We start from the raw sequence: 21698 nt of genomic DNA, 5'->3' as shown, positions 1-21698 counted from the left end.
GAGGCAGAGGACTGTGCAGTACATGATACAGTTTCCTCCCATAGCTCTTGGAGCCTCAAGTAAAGTTGGAATCATGAATTAATTTAATTTCTTGTGGACAGTGGTAAAGATCCTGAGCTACCTTGTATCAGCTGGTGGAGGGTTAAACTCATACAGTACTTTGAGTTGCAGGAATGGATCCATAGGGACCATGAAAAAATAAATTCAGAAATTTGAATAAATTACATGAAGGGGAATGGACTTTCCTTCTGTGAAACTGAAGATTTAAACCGAGGTCACTCAAATATCTTAAGGGACAGAGAGATCTCAATTAACTCTGAGTTACACAAATTTTGAGAAGATCACTCTACTGGCTCTGTTTTTCAGATGCCTTATGATTTTTAGTAGTTGCATTAGTAAACTGAGGCCACCATAACAAAATACCACAGACTGGGTGGCTTAAACCACAGAAATTGATTTTCTCACAGTTCTGGAGGCTAGAGGTCCAAGGTCAATGTGTCAGCAGGTTTGATTTCTTCTGAGGCCTCTCTCCTTGGCTTCCAGATAGTCACTTTCTTGCTGTTTCCTCACACAGTCTTTCTTCTGTGCACCCCGCCTCCGCCCCCAGTGTCTCTCTGTGTGTACAAATTTTCTCTACTCCGTTCAGATTGGATTAGGGCCCACCTTAATGGCCTCATTTTAATCACCTCTTTAAAGGCCCAATTTCCAAATATAGTCAGATTTTGAGGTTCTGGAGGTTAAGGCTTTAGCATATGAATTGTGGGTCACACATTTCAGTGCAGTAATCAGTGATACATCCAAGAAATGAAAAGTATATGGAAATGGTGAGGAAAGCATGGATGGGAGAGAACTTTTGAAGGAAAGTTCAAAGAACTGTTGAAATTTGGATGAAGAAGGTGGCTATAATGCCTTAGAAAAGTACTCAGTTAACTTGACAACTTCCCACCATGTTGAATGATGATAAGAAAATAAGGTAAGTAGAAAATAAAGATTTTTTTTCCTGTTTTAAGAGTTTTTAATTGCCCGTTAACAGAAGTCAGTTTTGCCCAATCTATGTAAATGTATCTAATAAATCTAAGAAAGGCTGTTTCAATATCTCTTAAGAGATACCTAGAAGGGGCAAGACCAAATTTAGAATCAGGGAATGAACAAGGAAGACTGGAAAGAAGCCAAACCACAACCCAGATCCATTCATGTTGGGGAAAATAGAGCTTTGAACACTAAGCATAGTGTCACATCTTGCATCACAGCCACCTCCAGGATGGGCATGTACTGCTGCACCTGCTGCTGCTGCCACCAAAAGGCTTTCATCACCTCTCTGGCTTTAGAATGTATTTTTCAGCCATTTGAAGAAGTCTATCCTTTGTCTTCTGTCTCATATTGCTTCTTATTAAAAATCCTCACAAAAGTCTATCTTTTTTATCATTGTTCTTCTGCTTGTAATATGTCATTTTTCTCTGGCTGCTTTTTGAGATTGTTTGTTTCATTACTAGTTTTCAGTTATTTGATTATGGTTTATCTTGCTGTGTATCAAGGTTTGTGTGTGTGTGTGTGTGTGTGTGTGTATCCTGCTTGCAGTTTTTTTAACTCCTTAGGTCAGTCAGAGTATAATTTTGATCATATTGGATAAATTTTAAGTCTTTATTTTTCAAATATTTTTCTGCATCTACCTTGTTTTTGGGATTCCAAGTATGTAGAAGTTAGATCATTTTATATTATCCCATAAGTTACTGAGACACTGTTCATTTTTATTTTTAGCCTAATTTCTGTGTTTCATTTTGGATAGATTCTATTACCATATGTATTTGTTTTTTTTTATTGCTGTGTAACAAATTACCACAAATTTAGGAGCTCAAAACAACACAAATTTATCATCTCATAATTTGTGTGGGCAAGAGTGTTCTTGTTTGGAAGCTTTTTTCCTTTCAACACTTTGAATGTGTCATGCCACTCCCATAAGGCCTTGAAAGTCTCCAGTGAAAATCTGCTAATAGGTTTCCATATGTAACAAATTATTTTTCTCTTGCTGCTTTTAGGATTCTCTCTTTATTCTTAACTTTTACCATTTTAATTGTAATGTGTCTTGTGTGTATCTGTTTGGGTTTATCTAATTTGGAGCTCTTCGAGTTTCCTAGACCCAGATGTCTGTTTCCTTCCCTAGATTAGGAGAGTTTTCAGTCACTATTTCTTCAAATAATTTTTCTGGCCCTTTCTCTCTCTTCTCTTTTTGAGACCCATGTAACACCAATGTTATTCCACACGATATTGTCCCAAAGGTCCCATATAGTGCCTTCAGTTTTTAAAATTCTTTTTTCATTTTGCTGCTTTGTCTAGGTGAGTTCCATTCTATCTTTTAGTTCACTCATTTGTTTTTCTACCTCATCTACTCTGCTATTGAATGCTTTTAGCATATTTTTCAGTTCAGTCGTAACTTCTGTTTGGCACTATCTTGTATTTTCTATCTCATTGTTAAAGTTCTCACTGTGTTCATACTTCCTTTTTTCCTGACTTTGGTGAACATATTTATTGCTATTAGTTTAAAATCTTTATCAGATAGATTACTTATTGCTATTTCATTTTGTTCTTTTTCTGAGGTTTTTGTCTTGTTCTTCATGAACTGAGATATAAAAATCCTAATCAAAGTATTAGCAAATTGAATCCATCAGTATATTAAAAGGATAATACATCCTGAGCAAGTGGGGTTTATCTCAGCAGTACAAGATTAATATGTCATTTGAAGTTTATCATTATAATCCACCATATTAACAAAATAAAATAGATAAAGCATATTTGATGAAAATCAACAACCTGATTTATGATTAAAGTTCTGAGCAAGCTAGGGATAGAATGAAACTTCCTCAATCTGATAAAAAATATTTATAGAAAACCTACAACCAATATCATTTGAATGGTGACACAATGAATATTTTCCCTCTAAGATTAGATAAGACAACAATATCTGCTCTCATCATTTCTGTTTGGCATTTTACTAGGGATCATAGCCAGTTCAATAAGATGAAGAAGTAAAACTCCTTATTTGCATTTATGATTTTTTACGTTAAAAATTCTAAGGAATCAAACAACAAACCTACTAGAACTAATTAGTGAATTATGCAGTATCTCAACATACAATGTCAATATACAGAAAAATCAATTGTATATGTATTATCAATGAATAATTGGAAACTTAAAAAAATTAAAATAGCATCATTTACAACAGCATAAAAACGTAAAATAGGAATAAATTTAAGGAAAATGTTGCAGGGCCTTGTGAAGAAGATAGGTGATTGGTCACTGAAAACTACAGAAGTTTACTGAGAGAGAGAAGACCAAAGTAAATGGAGCAACATACCACATTCATGAATTAAAAACCCTAATATCATGGATATTGGTTTCCATGGCACTGACTTACAAATTCAGTTCAAGTGCAGTAAAAAGCTCCTTCCTCCAGTGAAGCTGATAAGAAATGTGTTCAGCTGTTTCTTCAGGAATGAAATTACACTCAAAGCAAAAATAACTGAGTTCTGGGTTTACTTCTTTGGATTCTCACTTTCTTCTGGATTTTGTCCCCACAGTTTCTCACCATACTGTTAATTCTTAAGATAAGTTTAAGATGTTTTCTTTGTTTTATATATTATCCAATTTTTAATTTGTCTTTGATAGGAGTCACTGTCCTAGCTCCATTACTAGAGTTTTCCATCATCTGATTTTTTCTGTCAGTTAGATAAAAATAATTTTTTGAGCAGTTACTATGTGACAGATATTTCTAAGCAGTGAGTATTGGAGGCAAGTAAGATAAAGTAACTGTTTGTAAAAAGCTCCCATTCTATGAAAGATGTGTTCATTTTTCTGTTCAACCTAATTTGGAATCAGTGGTTATGAAATGCATGAATTTAAAGCAAATGTCAGTCTCTGCCTTTTGAGGGCTTCCATGGTGAACCAGAACCTCACACAATAGACTCTTAAACTCCAGCACCACGATGAATTGGAGGACCATAACAAAGTCTGTCCAAAGCCTGGGTAGAGAGAGAACTAGAGGGAAAGAGTCTGAGACGGTAAGTAAGAGGCTAACATTTTAAAGATGACTAAGATTTTACCACATCACTGGCAGAGATTGCAGAAGCCAATACTTGAGGTATCTGTGTTTTTGTCTTTTCTATCCCACAGATACTCAGAGTGTAAGTCTCCGAATGGGAAAAAGTGAGAATCTAGAAGCTCCAGATTTATCCATGGAGTCTTCCACCCGAGTTATGGAAATCCCTTGGAGTCTAGCAGCTTTAACCAAGAATGTAAGGAAACATCCAGCCAGCAAATCAGAGCCAGTCATGGAAACCATGGAAACACTAACGCTTGGCAAGGATGATGTTACCCAACCTGTGTTTACCACAAAGACCTTCAAACCCACCCAAGCACCCATCTGGGAGGCCAGCAGAGAGCCCAGCTTCCAAACTGCATTGCCTTCCTTGACGGTGAATGAAACAGTTTCCTCCATAGATGTCCCTCATCCTGAAACACAACCCGAAAAGCCCCCTGAAAGTATTGAGTCTTTCGAAGAATCCTCTTTTCTGTTCTCTGCCACATCCAGCCCGTCTTTATACTCCTTTGAGCTGTCTTCAAAGAAGAATTAGCCACAACTTTCCCCCTTCTTCCTCTTGCTCTCCATGCCTGAGGGTAGTGATGGTCTGGAGTGGCCAAGAAGGGCTTGCAGAAGAGCCCTTAAGGCTCTCAGAAAAACCATTGTGGGCTAACCTTTCTATAAAGAATGCATCTCAAGGGAATCAACAAGGGAAAAATGTTTGTTGTGGTCTTGGAGCAGAGCTGATTGTTCTCTGGGTATTACAGGTTTTATCTCATTTACGGTGAACAGCATATAAATAAAGGCAACCTCTCAGGAATTCAGAGGTAAATGATGTGTTCTTTGGACCCTTTTGTGGTCACTCAGGCTGACAAAGACTAGGGGATGAGTCCCAAAGTAATGCCATCTTGAGTCAGAGAATGAGAAGTGGCATGAGCATGAGTTGGGGGCAAAAGATGTCATCCCATAAGTTGGGGGCAAAAGATGTCATCCCACACAATACACCCTGTCATCCAGTATGCAGTGGAATGCTTTCTAGTAGCTTCTTGTTAGCTGATTTCCCTAGCTGGGGTGATGGGCATTAATCCCATGCCAGCCCAATAATTCTAGGCCTTGAGTAGAAATCAGAGCCACAGCAATTGTCTAGAGCTTTATCAGCCTGGATAATCTGAAAGAAGAAATGCCTAGGATCTACCAAATGAAAGAAGTGGTGCAATGAACTAAAAATGGAATATTTTAGAATAGGTTATTAATTAAACCTAGGTATAAGCTCTAAAGTCTTGTCCTCTAGACTGACAAGAATAGAATATTGCCACTCCTTCAGATGAGATATAATCTAGTGTAGATAGTCTAGTCAAGATTATCACATCAAAATTCTCAAGTTATCAAGTCAAGATGAATCTGTTTATATATCTGTTTAAATAAGTCTTTAAGGTAAGAAAGTGGAAAAACTATCACCAAGCAGAAAATTACTAATTGCCAGTGGAATTTTTTTCTTTCAGCTTTCTTTTGGTTTCCACTTTCATGGAATATCTACTTCCATCCTTTCACTTTCAGTATGAGTATTTCCTTAAAGTTCAAGTGAATCTCTTGTAAACAGCATATAGTTGGGTCTTGGTGTTTTGTTTTTTTTTTTCATTCATTCAGCCACTCTGTGTCTTTTGATTAGAGAATTTAGTCCAGTTACATTTATAGTAATTATTGAGAAGTATGGGCTTCTATCATTTTGTTAGTTATTTTCTGATTGTTTTCTAATTCCTTTGTTCCTTTTTTCTTCTCTCTTCATGATTTGATAATTTTCTGTAGTGGCATGCTTAATCCTCTCTATTTTTTCTTTATCTAGTATAGGTTTTTGCTTTGTAGTTACCATGAGGCTTACATAAAACATATTTATAATAGTCTATTTTAAGTTGATAATAAGAGGGAGAGGGTATAGTCAAGCATGCAAGAGGTCTTAAATTCAATCCCCAGTACCTCCATTAATAAGTAAATAAACCTAATTACCACCCCCCTCGAAAAAACGAAGTAAATAAAGTTGATAATAACTTAAACTTGAACACATGCTAAAGCTTACATTTTTATTCTCCCCCTCAATGATTTATGTTTTTGCTGTCACAATTTACTTTTTATTTTATGTATCCATTAATGTAATATTGTAGTAATTTTTTACTACTTTTGTCTTCTATCCTTCATACTAGATTTATAAATAATTAATATAGCACCATTACAACATAAGATTAATCTAGATTTAACTATATATTTACCTTTACTAGTGAGATTTATACTTTTATATATTTCCCTATTACTAATCAGTGCTCTTTTGCTTCAGCCTAAAGAAGTCCCTTTAACATCTTCTTGTACAGGCAGTCTAGTGGTGCTAAACTCTTTCATCTTTCAGCCTTTGCTTGTCTGGAAAACTCTTTAACTCTCCTTCAATAATGAAGGACAACTCTGCTGGGTAGAGTATTCTTGGTCAGCCGTTGTTTGTTTGTTTTCCAGCACTTTGAATATATTGTGCCACTCCTTTTTGGCCTGCAAAGTTTCTAGTGAAAAGTATGCTGATAGTCTTATAAGGGTTCCCTTTTACATAACAAATTGTTTTCTCTTGCTGTTTTAAGATTCTCTCCTTATGTTTAACTTTTGACAATTAATTATAATGTGTCTTGGTCTATGTCCCTTTCAGTTTATCTTATTTGGACCTCTCTGAGCTTCCTAAATCTAAATGTCTGTCTCCTTCCCCAGGTTAGGGATGTTTTTAGCTGTTATTTCCTCAGATAAGTTTTCTACTTCTTTCTCTCTCTTTTCTTCTGGAACCCCTATCATGTGCATTTTTGTTCTTTTGATGTGGCCCAAAAAGTCCCGTAAGCTGTATCTTCACTGTTTTTCACTCTTTTTGCTCCTCTGATTGAATGAATTCCACTGCTGTGTTTTCGAGTTTGTTGATCCATTCTTCTGCTTCATTTAGTCTGCTGTTGAACACCTCTGTTGAATTTTTCAGCTTAGTTATTATATTCTTTAGCTCTGTGATTTCTCTCTGGTACTTTCTCATATTTTCTATCTCTGTTGAATTCTCACTTTATTCATGCATTGTTCTCCTGACCTGGTGATCATCTTTATGACCATTATTTTGAACTGTTTCTCAGGTAATTCACTTACCTCCTTTTCATTAATGTCTTGTTCTTTCTTTTGGAAGCTATTCCTCTATTTCTTCTTTTTCCTTGACTCTGTGTTGGTTTCTACGCATTAGAGAAAACAGTCACCTCTCCCAGTCTTGAAGTAGTGTTGTGGTATAGGAGGTGAAACTTATTGTTTAACCCTGTCCTAGTTCTTCCTTGTCTCTTATGCCTTTGTGATTGTTTAAGCAGGCTTCTTTGTTCTCAGTGGCTCCAGACGTTGAGGGAGTGCCAAGACCTGTCAGTGTCCCAAAGGGGAGGATCTCAGTCAGCACCTAGATGCTTGCTGATTAGAAGCCAGACCCTTAGGCAACAGCTTTTAAAGTATGCAAATATAGCTCTTTCAGGGAAAGGCTGGGAGATGGGTGTTTCTGTCTGTTCCCTTTGCATTGAACTTTGGAGGAATTGACAGTTATGAACTGTTTCTTTCTTTGCTACCATCCCATTAAACCTGTGAACACAAACTCCACTGGCCACCAGAGCCAGGCTGTTGTGGGATATGTCCCCTGGGTGACAACCACAAAAGCCAGGTCACCAGATGTTTGCACCGGCGATGTGGGGCAGGGCAGAGGGAAAAAGTAAAGATGGCACTTGCTGGTCTCCCTAGTCTTTGGGAAGGATTACTGGCTCCTTGATGTGTGTTAAATTAGAAGCTTGCCCCTCAGGCTACAGCTTTTAGAATAACAAACATTTCACTCTGCTGCCTCTATTGTGACCTGGGGGCATAGCCAGTTAAGAGCTGTTCCTCTGTTATAGTCCGGTGGGACCTGTGAACATAAGTCTCACTGGCCACCAGAGGCAGGTGATCAAAGGGCATGCCCTGGGCAGCAGCTATAAAAATTGGGGTGCAGACATATGCACAGACTCCTTTCTGGGAGATAAATTTATGACCTGGAGAGAGGCAGGGAGAACGTGAAGATGGTGCTCTCTGGCCTACATGGACCCTGGAGAGTATTGCAGCTGACACCTAGCTATGCGTTAAATTTGAAGCCTGCCCTTCTGGCCATAGCTATTAAGATAAACAAGTAGATATCCTTCATGGAAAAACTGGGTATGTTTGTGTTTGCTGCTTCTGCACTGAGTCATGGGTATTAGCCATGGTGAGTCTGTATGAACCCTTTAGAAACTATCTCTTAGTTCACTATAGCCTTTTGGGTTTGGTAGATGCAAGGCCCCTTGGCTTTCAAAGCTAAATATTTTAGGGACCCATATCTTAGGTAGAAATATTAAAAGTTGGGGCATCACATGTGGGGTCCAAATCCTTTGCTCCTCAAGGAAAAACCTGGGAATTGTGAGTTCCCTCCTTTTTGTGTGTTGCTGTGCTGGGGTTGAGATTTATGGTGGGATCGTGTCTCAGCCTCTCCTCAATTTGATGTGGGTTTTTTCCTGTTTGCCCAAAGTGTAGGAGTAGCTCAGTTACTTTCTTGCATGGAATGTTATTCAGCCTTAAAGAAAGGAAATTTTTCCATTTGCCACACTGTAAGTGAACCTGGAGCTAAGTGAAATAATCTGGAAACAGAAAGACAAATACTTCATGATCTCACTTATATGTGGAATCTAAAATAGTCAAACTCACAGAAGCAGAGAGTAGAATAGTAGTTGCTAGAAGGAGGGAGAAATGGAGATATATTGGTCAAAGGGTTCAGTGTTTCAGTTATACAGATGAATAATTTCTGGAGATGTAATATACAGCAGTATGACTTTAGTTAACAACACTGAATGTATACTGGAAATTAGCTGAGAAGGTAAATCACAAATGTTCTCATCACAGAAAAGAAAAGAAAATGGTAACTATTTGAGGTGATTAGTGATTATTATATGAGGTTAATTAGCTCGATTGTGGTGATTATTTCACAATATATAGGTATATCAAAACATTAAGTTGTATACCTTAAATATATAAATTTTTAGTTGTCAATTATACCTCAGTAAAACTGGGAAAAAAAACCCAGAAACTCCTTACCTATTAAACAATAACTCTCATTTCTCCCCTCCTTCCAGTCTCTGGCAACCGCTATTCTATATTTTGCTTCTATGATTTTGATTGTACTAAGTACTTCATATAAGTAGAACTATACAGTTTGTCCTATTGTGACTGGCTTATTTTGCTTAGCATAATGTCTTTAAAGTTCATCTATGTTGTAACATGTCCGAATTTCCTTCCTGTTTAAAACTGAATACTACATTGTATGAGTATACCACCTTTTGTTTGTTCATTCATCAACTGATAGACGTTTGGGTTATTGTGAATAGTGCTGCTATAAACATCAGCACACAAATATCTATTCATGCCCTTGCTTTTAATTCTTTTGAGTGTTTTGCCATAATTTCCCCCTATGTTTTCTTTCTTCTAATAGTTTTATAGTTTTTAGCACATACCTTTAGATCTTTGATCCATTTTGAGTTCATTTTCATATATGGAGTTAAGTAAGGGTCCAACTTCATTCTCTTTCATGTGGATTTACCACTTGTAAAAAAGACTGTTCTCTTCCCATTGAATGGTCTTGCACACTTGCCTAAAATAAATTGACCATATATTGGGGGGCTATTTCTGGGCTCTCTTGTCCTATTCCATTCATCTGTATGTCTGTATTTATGCCAGTATCACACTGTTGTAATTACTGTAGCTTTGTGATACGTTTTGAAATCAGGAAATGTAAAAGTCCTTTGGCTTTGTTCTTCTTCAAGATTATTTGGCTTTCCAGGGTCCCTTTTAGTTCATATGAATTTAAATATATGAAAAAATGCCATTGGGAACTTATTAGGGATTGCATTAAATCTGTAGAGTACTTTGGTACTTAGTATTGTCATCTCAGCAATATTAAGTCTTCCAGTCCATGGACATGGGATATATTTCCATTTATTTATATTTTCCTTAATTACTTTCAGCAGATATTTTTCAGTTTACAAATCTTTTATTTCTTTGGTTAAATCTACTCCTAATTATTTCATTCTTTTGATGCTATTGTAAATGGATTTATTTTTAATTTCCTTTTTGAATTGTTCATTATAAGTTCTAATTAATTTTTTGATTTCTTCATTTGTTTGATTTTCTTGAATTTGGACATTGCTATTCTCTATGCCACTTACTCAGCTTTTATCCTTTGTATTTCTTGAAGGTAGTCTTTGTCTTTTTCTTCATTTTCATTCAGTCCTGTCAGTTTTCATTTCATATCTTTCTGTTGCTTTCCCATATCCTCTCTGAGTTTTTAAATTTTTGCTTCATAGTACTCTTTCAAATATGTAGTTGCTTGTTTAAAATTTTTTATTTACTTCATGTTAGCATGTTACAGTTTTACTTTGCTTCATGGCATAATTGTTTGTACGCATATTCTTGCCCAGAAGTTATTATTATTATTTTATGTTGGTTCTCACAGTGTCCCTGTAAAAATACTTCAGTGTAATTTTTCTTGTTCATAATAAAATATTTTGAATTTCATGGACCAGTTATTAGCAGGGCAATTCTATAATGTTATAGAAGAGGATAATCTTGGGCACTTTCCACTTTTCTTAGTTTGAGGGTTCCTTCTCTTGTTGCTGAAAATAAAGAATAGTTTCTTTAATGTATAGTGACCTTTTGGGAAACAGGTTTCCCATGGTCCTTCTATTCTGTCTTGTTGCAATAGTATCTCTAATGTTAAATACCTTCTTACTTTTCTTTAGAAACTGGCTTCTGCCTTTGCAGGATGCCACCACTTTCCAGTATGCCTCCTTCTCTTTCCATTAGCAGCAGTGTCTTCGAAGACTTCCTTCCAGTCCCCTGAACTTTGAAACTCTTTTCCTTTCAATACCAGTGTTCTCAATGCCAGGATTCAGACCTGCCCTCAGTAGTTCCTGTTCAATATGAGATCTCTTCTTCTTAGGGTAAATCTTTATTGACATTTCCCAGATGCCATCCCCACAAAAGCCTCTCTGCATTTTTCACTTTTCTTCACAGCAGTTCCTGGTCTGTCCTCACCACTAGGATCTTCAGCACCAACTCTGCTGCTTTCTGGGCTTTATTTCTACAACTTTGCTTAATTTGAGACAATCCTTTTGCTTTAGTTTTTCCATTTATCTCTTCTTGGTTGAAGTTCATCTTTTAATGTTCTCCCCAAGAAGGGCTCATGAGTAAACCCATGCATCTACGGTCAATTAATCTACAACAAAGGAGGCAATGATATACAATGGAGAAAAGACAGTCTATTCAACAACAGTTGGTGCTGGGAAAGCTGGAGAGCCACATGTAAAACAGTTAAATTAGAACATTCCCTCACTCCATATACAAAGATAAATTCAAAATGGTTCAAAGACCTATATGTAAGACATGACACCATAAAACTAGAAGAGAACATGGGCAAAACATTCTTTGACATAAATTGTAGTGATATTTTCTTCTCTCAGTCTCCCGAGGCAAAATAAATAAAAGCAAAAATAAACAAATGGGACCTAATCAAACTTAAAAGCTCTTGTACAGCAAAGGAAACCATCAACAAAATGGAAAGTTAACCTACTGAATGGAGAAAATATTTGCAAATGATGCAACCAACAAGGGGTTAATATCCAAAATATACAAGCAGCTCATAAAGCTCAATGTAAAAACAATCCAATCAAAAAATGGGCAGAAGACCTTTTTTCCAAAGAAGACATACAGATGGGCAACAGGCACATGAAAAGATGCTCATCGTTAATTATTAGAGAAATGCAAATCAAAACTGCAATGAGGTATCACCATGCACTGGTCAGAATAGCTATCATCAAAATGTCTACAAATAACAAGCACTGGAAAAGATTTAGAGAAAAGGGAACCCAGCTACATTGTTGGTGGGAATGTAAATCGGTATAGCCACTATGGAAAACACTATGGATATTCCTTAAATAACTAAAAACAGAGCTACCATATGATCCAGCAACTCTACTCTTGGGTATATATCTAGGAAAAAAAAGAAAACATTAATTTGGAAAGATACACATGCCCTAGTGTTCATAACAGCACTATTTATAATAGCCAAGACATAGAAGAAACCGAGTGCTATGAACAAATGATTGGGTGTTATTCAGCCATAAAAAAGAATGAAATATTACCATTTGCAGCAATGTAGATAGACTTACAGAATATTATCCTTAGTGAAATAAGACAGAGAAAGACAAATACCATATAACTTACATGTGGAAATATAAAAAATAATGCAAATGAATCTATGTACAAAACAAAGGCTCACAGACATAGAAAACACTCATGGTTACTAATGGGAAGAGGGTGGAGGGAGGGGCAAATTTGGGGTGTGGGATTAACAGATACAAATTGGATACAAACTACTATATATACATAAAATAAGCAACAAGGATTTACTGTATAGCACAGAGAATTATATTAATTATCTCATAATAACCTATAATGGAATATAATCTGCAAAAATACTGAATCACTATGCTGTATACCTGAAACATACAATATTGTAAATCAAGTATACTTCAGTAAAAATATTATTTCTGCACTGAATTACCTTTGCACCTTTATAAAAAATTTCTCTGTATATTTGTGATCTACTATTGGACTTGATGTCTGTTTCATTCATCTGTTTATCTTTATTCCAGTATCATATTGCCTTGATTCCTATAGCTTTATAGTCTTGAAATCAGATAATGTTTGTTCTTCTTTGTCCCATGGGTTATTTAGAAGTATGTTAATTTTCAAATATTGGGGATTTTCCAGATATCTTTATGTTACTAGTTTCTAATTTAATTCTACGTCATCAGAGGATACACTTTGTATGACTTAAATCCTTTTAAATTTATTGGGACTATTTCTATGGCCCAGAATATGATCTATCTTGGTACATTTCCCATGTGCATTTGAAAAAAAAAGTGTATTCTGCTATTATTAGGTGAGTGTTCTATAAATGTCAATTAGATCCAGTTGGTTAATAATGTTTTTCAAGCCTATATCTTAACTGATTTTCTTCCCAGTTCTATTAGTTATTGAGAGTGAAGTATATAAATCTTTAAGTATAATTGTATATTTGTTTATTATCTTTGCAGTCCTGTTTCTGTTTGCTTCATGTGTTTTGAATCTCTGTTATTAGTTGCATAAATATTTAGAATTGTTGTTTTCTTGATGAAATGATCTCTTTATCAATATGAAATGATCTTTTTTTCTGGTAGTATTCTTTGCTCTGAAATCGACTTTCTGTAATGTTAACAGCAATTTCATCTTACTTTTCAGTACAATTAACATGATATATCTTTTCCTATCGTTTTACTTTTAATTTATGTGTTTCTTTATATCTCCATTGAGTTTCTTGTAGACGTTGAATCTGGGCTTGCTTCTTTGCATTCTCTTATTTTTTGTGATTTGAGCTCCATAATTTCACACTATTATTGTTAACTCTTAAAATAAGTTTTTTCTTTTTATTTTATCCATTTAAAATTTTGTCTTCAGTATTAGAATAGGTCTGAATTCTCTAGCTCTGTACTACCAGTTTCTCTATCAATAAATTAGTATAAAAAAAAATTACCAAGCCCCTAGTATGTGACAGACATTTTTTTGAGAACTGGAGGTATAGTGGCAAGTCAAAGTCCCTTCCCTCAAGAAGCTCATAGTCTAGTGGGGAAATGTGTTCATTTTTCCATATAAGTTGATTTGGAAGCAATTGTTATAAAATATTTAATCTTTAAGCAAATGTTAGTCCTTACTTTCTAAGAGCTTCCTTGATAAGCCTTACCCTCATATAATGGACTTCTTTATGCTGGGCAGAATTGGAGAGCCATATGTAAGTTTGCCCAAAATCTTGGGGGAGGGAGCTGAGAAGAATGAGCCTGAGGAGGTGGGAGTGGTTTGATAGATAGCTGTGAGTTCACCATGTAAGAAACGTAGATTGGGGTAGTATGACATTAAGGAATCTGTGTTGATATCTTTTCTATCCCCCATAAACATTCAGGAAAGAGCCCCTAACATAGAAAAAGAGTCATGGAAGACCCCTGGACTCTGGCTACCTTCCAGCAAGTCTAGGTCAAAAAAACCCTCAGGGACCCAAGCTCCCTCTGTATCACAGCAGTGCCCAAGGAGGAAGCCATCAAACAACCAGTACCCTGCTAAGGGGAACATTATTCTACCAGGGCTTGCCAAGAACATCAGATCATCAGTGCCCCTCAAGGAGGATGTCAAACCACCAGTGTCCCCCAAGGGGAACATTAAATCACCACTGACCCTCAAGGAGAATGTCATGACAAACATCCCCCAGGAGGGACATTAGACAACTGGTGTCCCCCAAGGAGAATGTCAAACCACCCATGTCCCACAGGAGTGACATTGTACCACCAGTGCTCACCAAGGGGGATATCAAACCACTTGTGTCTCCCAAGGAGAAGATCATGCCACCAATGTCCACCAAGGGAGATGTCAAACCACCAGCACCCCCTTGAGGGGAAGGTTAAACCACCAGCATCCCCCAAGAAGACCATCAATCAAAGTTCCCACCCAAGGGGTCATCAAACAGACCACCCTTCCCCTGAAACATAATGACCCCCTGCCACAAAGAAAGTAGGACTCAAAGAGGCTCCAAACCTGAAATTCAACCCTGAGACCCCATTGTTGAATCCTTCTCCCAGTTATCCTTTTAAACAGTATATTCCTCCTCCACTAGCTTGCCGTCACTCTTCTACAGGATATCCTTGGAGAAAATTTAGCCACACCTTGCCTTCTTCTCTGTGCTTAAGGGTGACGATGGTAGAGAGTGGTTAAGAAGAGTGCAGAAGAGCCATTGAGGCTCTCAGGAAAACCATTTTGGTCTAACTTTTTTTAAATAAAGAATGTCTCAAGGGGATGAGCAAAGAAAAATAAATAGTTGTTGCAGTCTTAGAGTTGCAGCTGGTTGCTTTCTGGGTGTAACTGGATTTATCTCATCCTAACCCTTCGTAATATTCCCGGCTAAATGTGTGGCTGGGGTGAACATCAGCATGTAAATAAAGGCAACCTCCTCAGGAACCCAGAAGGTAAGTGATATACTCTTTGGACCCTTCTGTGGTCACTCAGACTGACAAAGACTAGGGGATGAGTCCCAAAATATTACTTTGTGTCCAAATTTGGTTGTTCCATCACAAAGTAATATTTTACAGGTACTCACCGGACGTAAGGATTTAACCCACGGCAGCGTTGTTTCTGGGGTTCTTGGAGGTTTCTTGAGCCAAGGAGGTTTTTCTGGCAGGATGCAAGGGCCACTCTGGACCCATGGCTCTAGGTAAGGCCAGAAGCTGGTTCCCCCCTAGATCTCCAGCCCATCCACACTTATGTCTCTACTTCCCAGGCTGACATCCAGCATTTCCCCGCAACCTGCCCTGGTCCCAGCCAGTCCCTGTTGGAGCCCCTTACAAGCACACACCGTGGGCTCAGGCATCTCAACCCCTAAACCCAGATCAGCTTGACCCTGCACACAGAGACCAAGGATATAATTATATAGGCCACTCCCCCACAGGGCCCTGTCCTGCCTCCACACTCTGCCCCTCCCTTTCCCCCAGCAAAGACGCTACAGGTCCAGAAGATGAAACACATGCTTTATGCCCTGAGGTGATCGAGGAGAGTAGAGCAGAGGCTCAGCACTCACACTGCAATGTATAAAGCTGGTCTGTCTGCCTCACCTCCAGTGGAGGCTCCCTGACCCAGGAGAATTATTCCAGCCCCTTAGATTTCAGAATATTCTTGATTTGGTTAGTTTGGTTTGGTTGTTCTCACTCTGGAAAATGAGGCTGTCCTCTTGATTCCCTGTCCCGGTGGTCCACAGAAAGTCAAAAGAGGTCTCATGATGGGGCTGGTCTGAGATAAGAATGGTGTCCAAGGAACATAGGCTCTTACAACTGGGAAGGTCTCAGTAAGGCAGGACTAGAACCCACCAGGTGCTTCAGGGATGGATGGAGGGGAGCTCTGCATCCCAGCAAGGCCGCCTCACTGGAAGAGGGGTCAGAGGCCACACTGGTGCAGTCAGTGGTCAGTCTGCCTGGATGGCGCAGGTCTTCCCCTGGTGCAGAGGTGGCTGATTGTTGGGAGCCAGCTGCTGCCTAGAGGCACATGTCTGTGCTGGGAAATGGGGTTTTGTTTTTTGTTTTTTGTTTTTTAGTTTCCAAACTTGGTATTTTTCTCTCTTTCTGGCTTACTTCAGTTAGAATGACAATCCAGGTCCATCCATGTTGCTACAAATGGCATTATTTCACTCTTTTATGGCATAGTAATATTCCATTGTATTTATATGTATATGCTTCCATGTCTTGGCTATTGTAAACAGTGCTGCAATGAATATAATGAATATAATGGTGCACGTATCTTTTCAAATTAGCATTTTCATTTTCTTCAGGTGAACACCCAGAAGTGAATGTGTCAGATCATATGGCAGTTTTATTTTTAATTTTTGATGAGGATCCATACTGTTTTCCATAGCGGCTCTGTCAGTTTACACTCCTACCAAGAGGGCATGAGAGTTTCCTTTTCTCTACATCTTTGCCAACGCTTATTATTTGCTGTCTTTTTGATAGTAGCTATTATGACAAGTATAATGATATATATACCTATACATATAATTATTTTAAGTTGATAAGCTCTTAAGTTTGAATGCATTCAAATCACCCTATATTTTTACATCTCCTCCCCTCATTTAATGTTTTTGATGTCATATTTTGCATTTTTTATTTTGTGTGTCCCTTAACTACTTATTGTGAGTATAGATAATTTTACTGCTTTTGTCTTTTAACCTTTTAAGGGGTTGGTCTACTACCTTTACTATGTGTTTTCCTCTAGCAGTGAGATTTTTCCTTTCATAATTTTCATATACCTAGTTGTAGTCTTTTTTTCCTCTTGAGAAGTCCCTTTAACATTTCTTATAAAGTTGGTATAGTGGTGCTGAACTCTTTTAGCTTTTGCTTGTAGAGCTCTTTATCTGTACTTCAAATCTGAATGATAACTTTGCTGTGTAGAGTATGTTTGGTTGTAGGTTTTTTCATTTCATTACTTTTAATATATTGTGCCACTCCCCCTGACCTGCAAAATTTTTGCTGCAACATCAGCTGACAGTTTTATGGAAGTTCCTTTGTACATAACTAGTTGCTTTTCTCTTGCTTTTAAGATTCTCTTTTTATCTTTAATTTTGGCCATTTAAGTATAATGTATCTTTGTGTTCATCTTTTTTGGGACTCTCTATGCTTCCTGGACTGGATGTCTGTTTCCTTCCCCAGATTAGGGAAGTTTTCAGCTATTATTTCTTCAAATAAGTTCTCTGCCCTTTTCCTTCTCTCTTCTCCTTCTGAGACCCCTATAATGCAAATTTTAGTACACTTGATGTCCCAGAGATCTCTTAAGCTAGTCTCATTTTTAACAATTATTTTTTCTTTTTTCTGTTCAGTTTCCAGGTAATTTCCGCTACTTTGTCTTCCATTCACTGATACACGCTTTTGTGTCATCTAATCTACTGTTGTTTCTTCCCAGTGTGTTTCTATTTAAGTTACTATATTCTTCAGCTCCGTTTGGTTCTTTTTATTTTCTCAGTCTTTGTTCAGCTTCTTACTCTGTTCATCCATTCTTCATTGAGCATCTTAATGATTATTACTTTGAATTCTTTATGGGGTTGATTCCTTATCTACACTTTATTTAGTTATTTTTCTGAGGTTTTGTCTTGGTCTTTTGTTTGAAACATATTCTCATCTCAAATTTCCAAGTTCTCTGTGCTTTTTTTCCCCTATGTGCTGGGTAGGTTGGTTATATTTCCTGAACTTGGAGACATGACCCTCTGCAGGAGACATCCTCTGGTGCTGACCAGCATACTCTCGTCTAGTTACCAGAGCTAGATGCTCTGAGTTTTCCCCTCTGTGGGCTGCATGGGCCCTTCTGTTGTGGCACAGCTGACTACTGAGAGTGTGTTCGTAGGTAGGGCTGGCCCCCAGCCCAGTTGGCTACCCTGCCGTCCAGCAGACCTGGTGGCTACCAGCCCACTGGAGGGTGGGGAGGGCTTCCTGCATGGTTGGCTGCATGGCCTGGGTGAGGGGTGGGTGTCAGTGCCGGCCCAGTGTTGCATTAGTAAGCCCCTGTTGCTAATGGGCTACATGGAGGACTCAAAAATGGAGGTTGCCAGTGCTGTTGTTATCTCAGTAGAACATGCTCCCCAAAATAGCTGCCACCAACATCCCTTTCCCCCAGGAGAGTCCCAGTAGCCTCCTGCCTCTCTTGGAGGATTTCCAACAAAAGCAAATGGGTCTGACCTAGGGTCTTTTTAAACTACTGCCTCTGCTCTGGGACTTGGAGTGTATGAGATTCTGAACATGTCCTTTAAGGGGGAAGTCTGTGTTTTCTCCAGCTCTCCAGCTCTCCTGAATGGAAGACCCACTGGTTTTCAAAGCCAGACTTTCTAGGGACTCATCTTTCTGGTTCAGGACCTCCAGGCTGGGGAGCCCAATGTGCTGCTTCATCCCCTGGCTCCTTGGGGACAACCTCTGTATTTGTGATATTCCTCCCATTTGTGGGTCACTGACTCAGAGGGGTGGGTCCTGACTGTACTGCATCTCTCTGCCCTTTCTTATTATTATGCCCATCTTGTTATGGTTCTTTCTTTACATCTTTAGGTGTGATAAATCTTTTCTGCTAGTCTTCAGGTCGTTCTCACAGATAGTGGCTCTGTAACTTGTAATTTTGGTGTGTCTGTGGGAGGAGGTGAATTCAGGGTCTTCCTACACTATTATCTTGGCCATCTCCAACACTGAAATATTTTATTTTTAAATGAAACCTCATTTCTTATTTTATATGATACCCACAACTTATTTTCAATTGGGGAAGCTGAGGCTTAGAGAAAAGTAAATCGGTCATGGTCTCACAGCTGGAAAGTGTCAAGGATGCGTGAGGAACTAAGTCTTCCTAAAGTATCTGTTACATCATAACATACTATCTCTGTGAGTTGTTCTCGACTCAGCTTAAACAATTGACTCATAGTGTGTTTCTAAAATATGCATGCCTGGGTCCCACCCAGACTTTTGGAGCCAGAATTTCCAGAGGGGTAGCTTTGGATCTTTAAGGAGATTTGGGAGATGAGAAAGAAGAGTTCTCTGCGGGCTGCGTTAATGGTTGAGATTTGAGCTGGCAATGGGTAGAATGTCTGTGGGCATTACCTAATACTGACCTCCAGCATAGCCTCAGTGGGGGATGCATAAATGATGGGAAGAAGCTGTAATTGAGAGCATGTGATAGCTGCCGCTGAGTCGCAGAATTCCACGTGGGAAAGTCTGGTTCCTGTGGCTAGGATCTGGAGCCTGTGGTTTATTCTAAGTCCTGCAGCATTTAGTTTGGAATCTTTTTCTGCCTGCATTTTCACAACAGAATAGAATTCTCTGAGCTTGGGAAGAGGTTAGCAAAGTTAATTTTAAAACTGGACTACATCAGTGTTTATCTCTCTAAGTTTGGAGTGTTTTACTACCTTGAACTCAGATTAGCTCAGCTGAATCAATGAGAGGGGCTTCTTAAAAATAAATCTTAAAAAAAAAATAAGGTCAATGATTTGTGCTGGTGAAACTTGGGTGGCTTTACTGCAACATGGGATTTTTGCAGTGTCAGCCTCATTTCCCATGCTACCAGAAAGCCAAATGGACGAGGCCAAAGATAGGGTTAAAGTTAGCGTGGATGGGGTTGCAAGCTTCATTTTCCACTTTATTTCCTCAAGCTCATAATCTCTAATTTCATGGAATCGGATTATTTTTTTCCCTCAGCCCCAGTTTCTCTGTCTTATTGAGTGGGTTGGGAAATTGTATTCTGACACTTTCTTTTATTAATGATAAGTCATGTTTGTGAAGCTCCTTAGCTTTTACAAAGCATATATATTTTCTTTACCTTAGTTGATCCTCAAAATAATAAGAATGATAATAACAAATAGTAGTAACATGATAATAATAGCCATAAAATAGTAAGAGCAATGACCAAACTACTGTTTATTGAATGCCTGTTAGTTACCATATATTATATTCAGAGCGTTGATGTTTGTGAAATATATTAATTTTTTCAGAGAGATAAATATTTCACTTTGTAGATGGTAAACTGAGGTTCATTGTGATTAAGTAACTTGCCCAAGGTCATCTAGTTAGGACTGGCTGAACTGGAATTGCATGTCTTCTCTATGATTCCAAGGAATGTTTCCACTGTATAGCACTGATACTCTTGGGCTCAGAGAGTCAAGGACTTGCACAAGGTCACATGCTACATAGTTGCAGTGCCTGGAGTCTGCATTTGAACCATTGTCTCTTGACTTCTGGACTGTGCTCTTTCATCCTCCTGAATGTAGTGTTTAAAGTTTCCCCTCCTACAGATGCAGTGTTTCAAGTTTTCCCTCCTAGAGATGTTCAGACTAATGCCCCTAGTAGAACTGCTTTGGTTAGTTCTTTTAACTTATTTTAAAATAAATTTGTATTTAGTGACAACCATTCATGTTCACATAGTCTGCAATATGGGGAAGGCTCAGTGCATGTAGAAGAAGCTGTGTTGGAGTTCAAGCACTTAAGATTATCACTATTGACCATCCCTGAGCTTTGGTAAGTTGCTCTACTTTTCTTCACCTCAGTTGTCTTATCTGTAATATGGGTACATAATAATATTTGTCTCATAGAGTTGCTGAATGGATTATAAGACTAAAGATATGAAAAAGGTTTTGCAAACTGCTGTCTTATTAAGAATTTGCAGTAATTTTTTTGGCTCATATTGTTTGCAGTCATCGTTTTCTTTTGGAATCTGTGATTAACACTTGAGCTGTTATGGGATTTACAAAATAACAACTCTTTTTTCTGTTTAGACTGCATTTTTTATTGAAATATAGTCAGTTTACAATGTTGTGTCAACTTCTGGTGTACAGCATAATAGTTCAGTCATACATATACATACATATATTCATTTTCATATTCTTTTTCATTATAGGTCACTACAAGATATTGAATATAATTGCCTGCACTATACAGAAGAAACTTGTTTATCTGTTTTATGTATAGTAGTTAGTATCTGCAAATCTCAAACTCCTAATTTATCCCTTTCCACTCTCCTCCCCTCCTGGTAACCAGAAGTTTGTTTTCTATATCTGTGAGTCTGTTTCTGTTTTGTAAATAAATTCATTTGTCTTTTTTTAGATTCCACATATAGGTGATACCATATGGTATTTCTTTCTCTTTCTGGCTTACTTTACTTAGAATGACAATCTCCAGGTCCATCCATGTTGCTGCAAATGGCATTATTTTATTATTTTCTATGGCTAAGTAGTATTCAATCATATAAATATACCACAGCTTCTTTATCCAGTCATCTGTCGATGGACATTTAGGTTGTTTCCATGTCTTGGCTATTTAGGTTGTTTCCATGTCTTGGCCATAGTCATAATGCTATGAACATTAAGGTACATGTATCTTTTCAAATTAATGTTACCTCTGGATATATTCCTAGGATTGGGATTGCTGGATCACACGGT

This window comes from Camelus bactrianus, chromosome 10 (assembly GCF_048773025.1).
Source record: "Camelus bactrianus isolate YW-2024 breed Bactrian camel chromosome 10, ASM4877302v1, whole genome shotgun sequence".
Taxonomy (NCBI): Eukaryota; Metazoa; Chordata; class Mammalia; order Artiodactyla; family Camelidae; genus Camelus; species Camelus bactrianus.
This window is presented reverse-complemented; position numbering follows the sequence as displayed.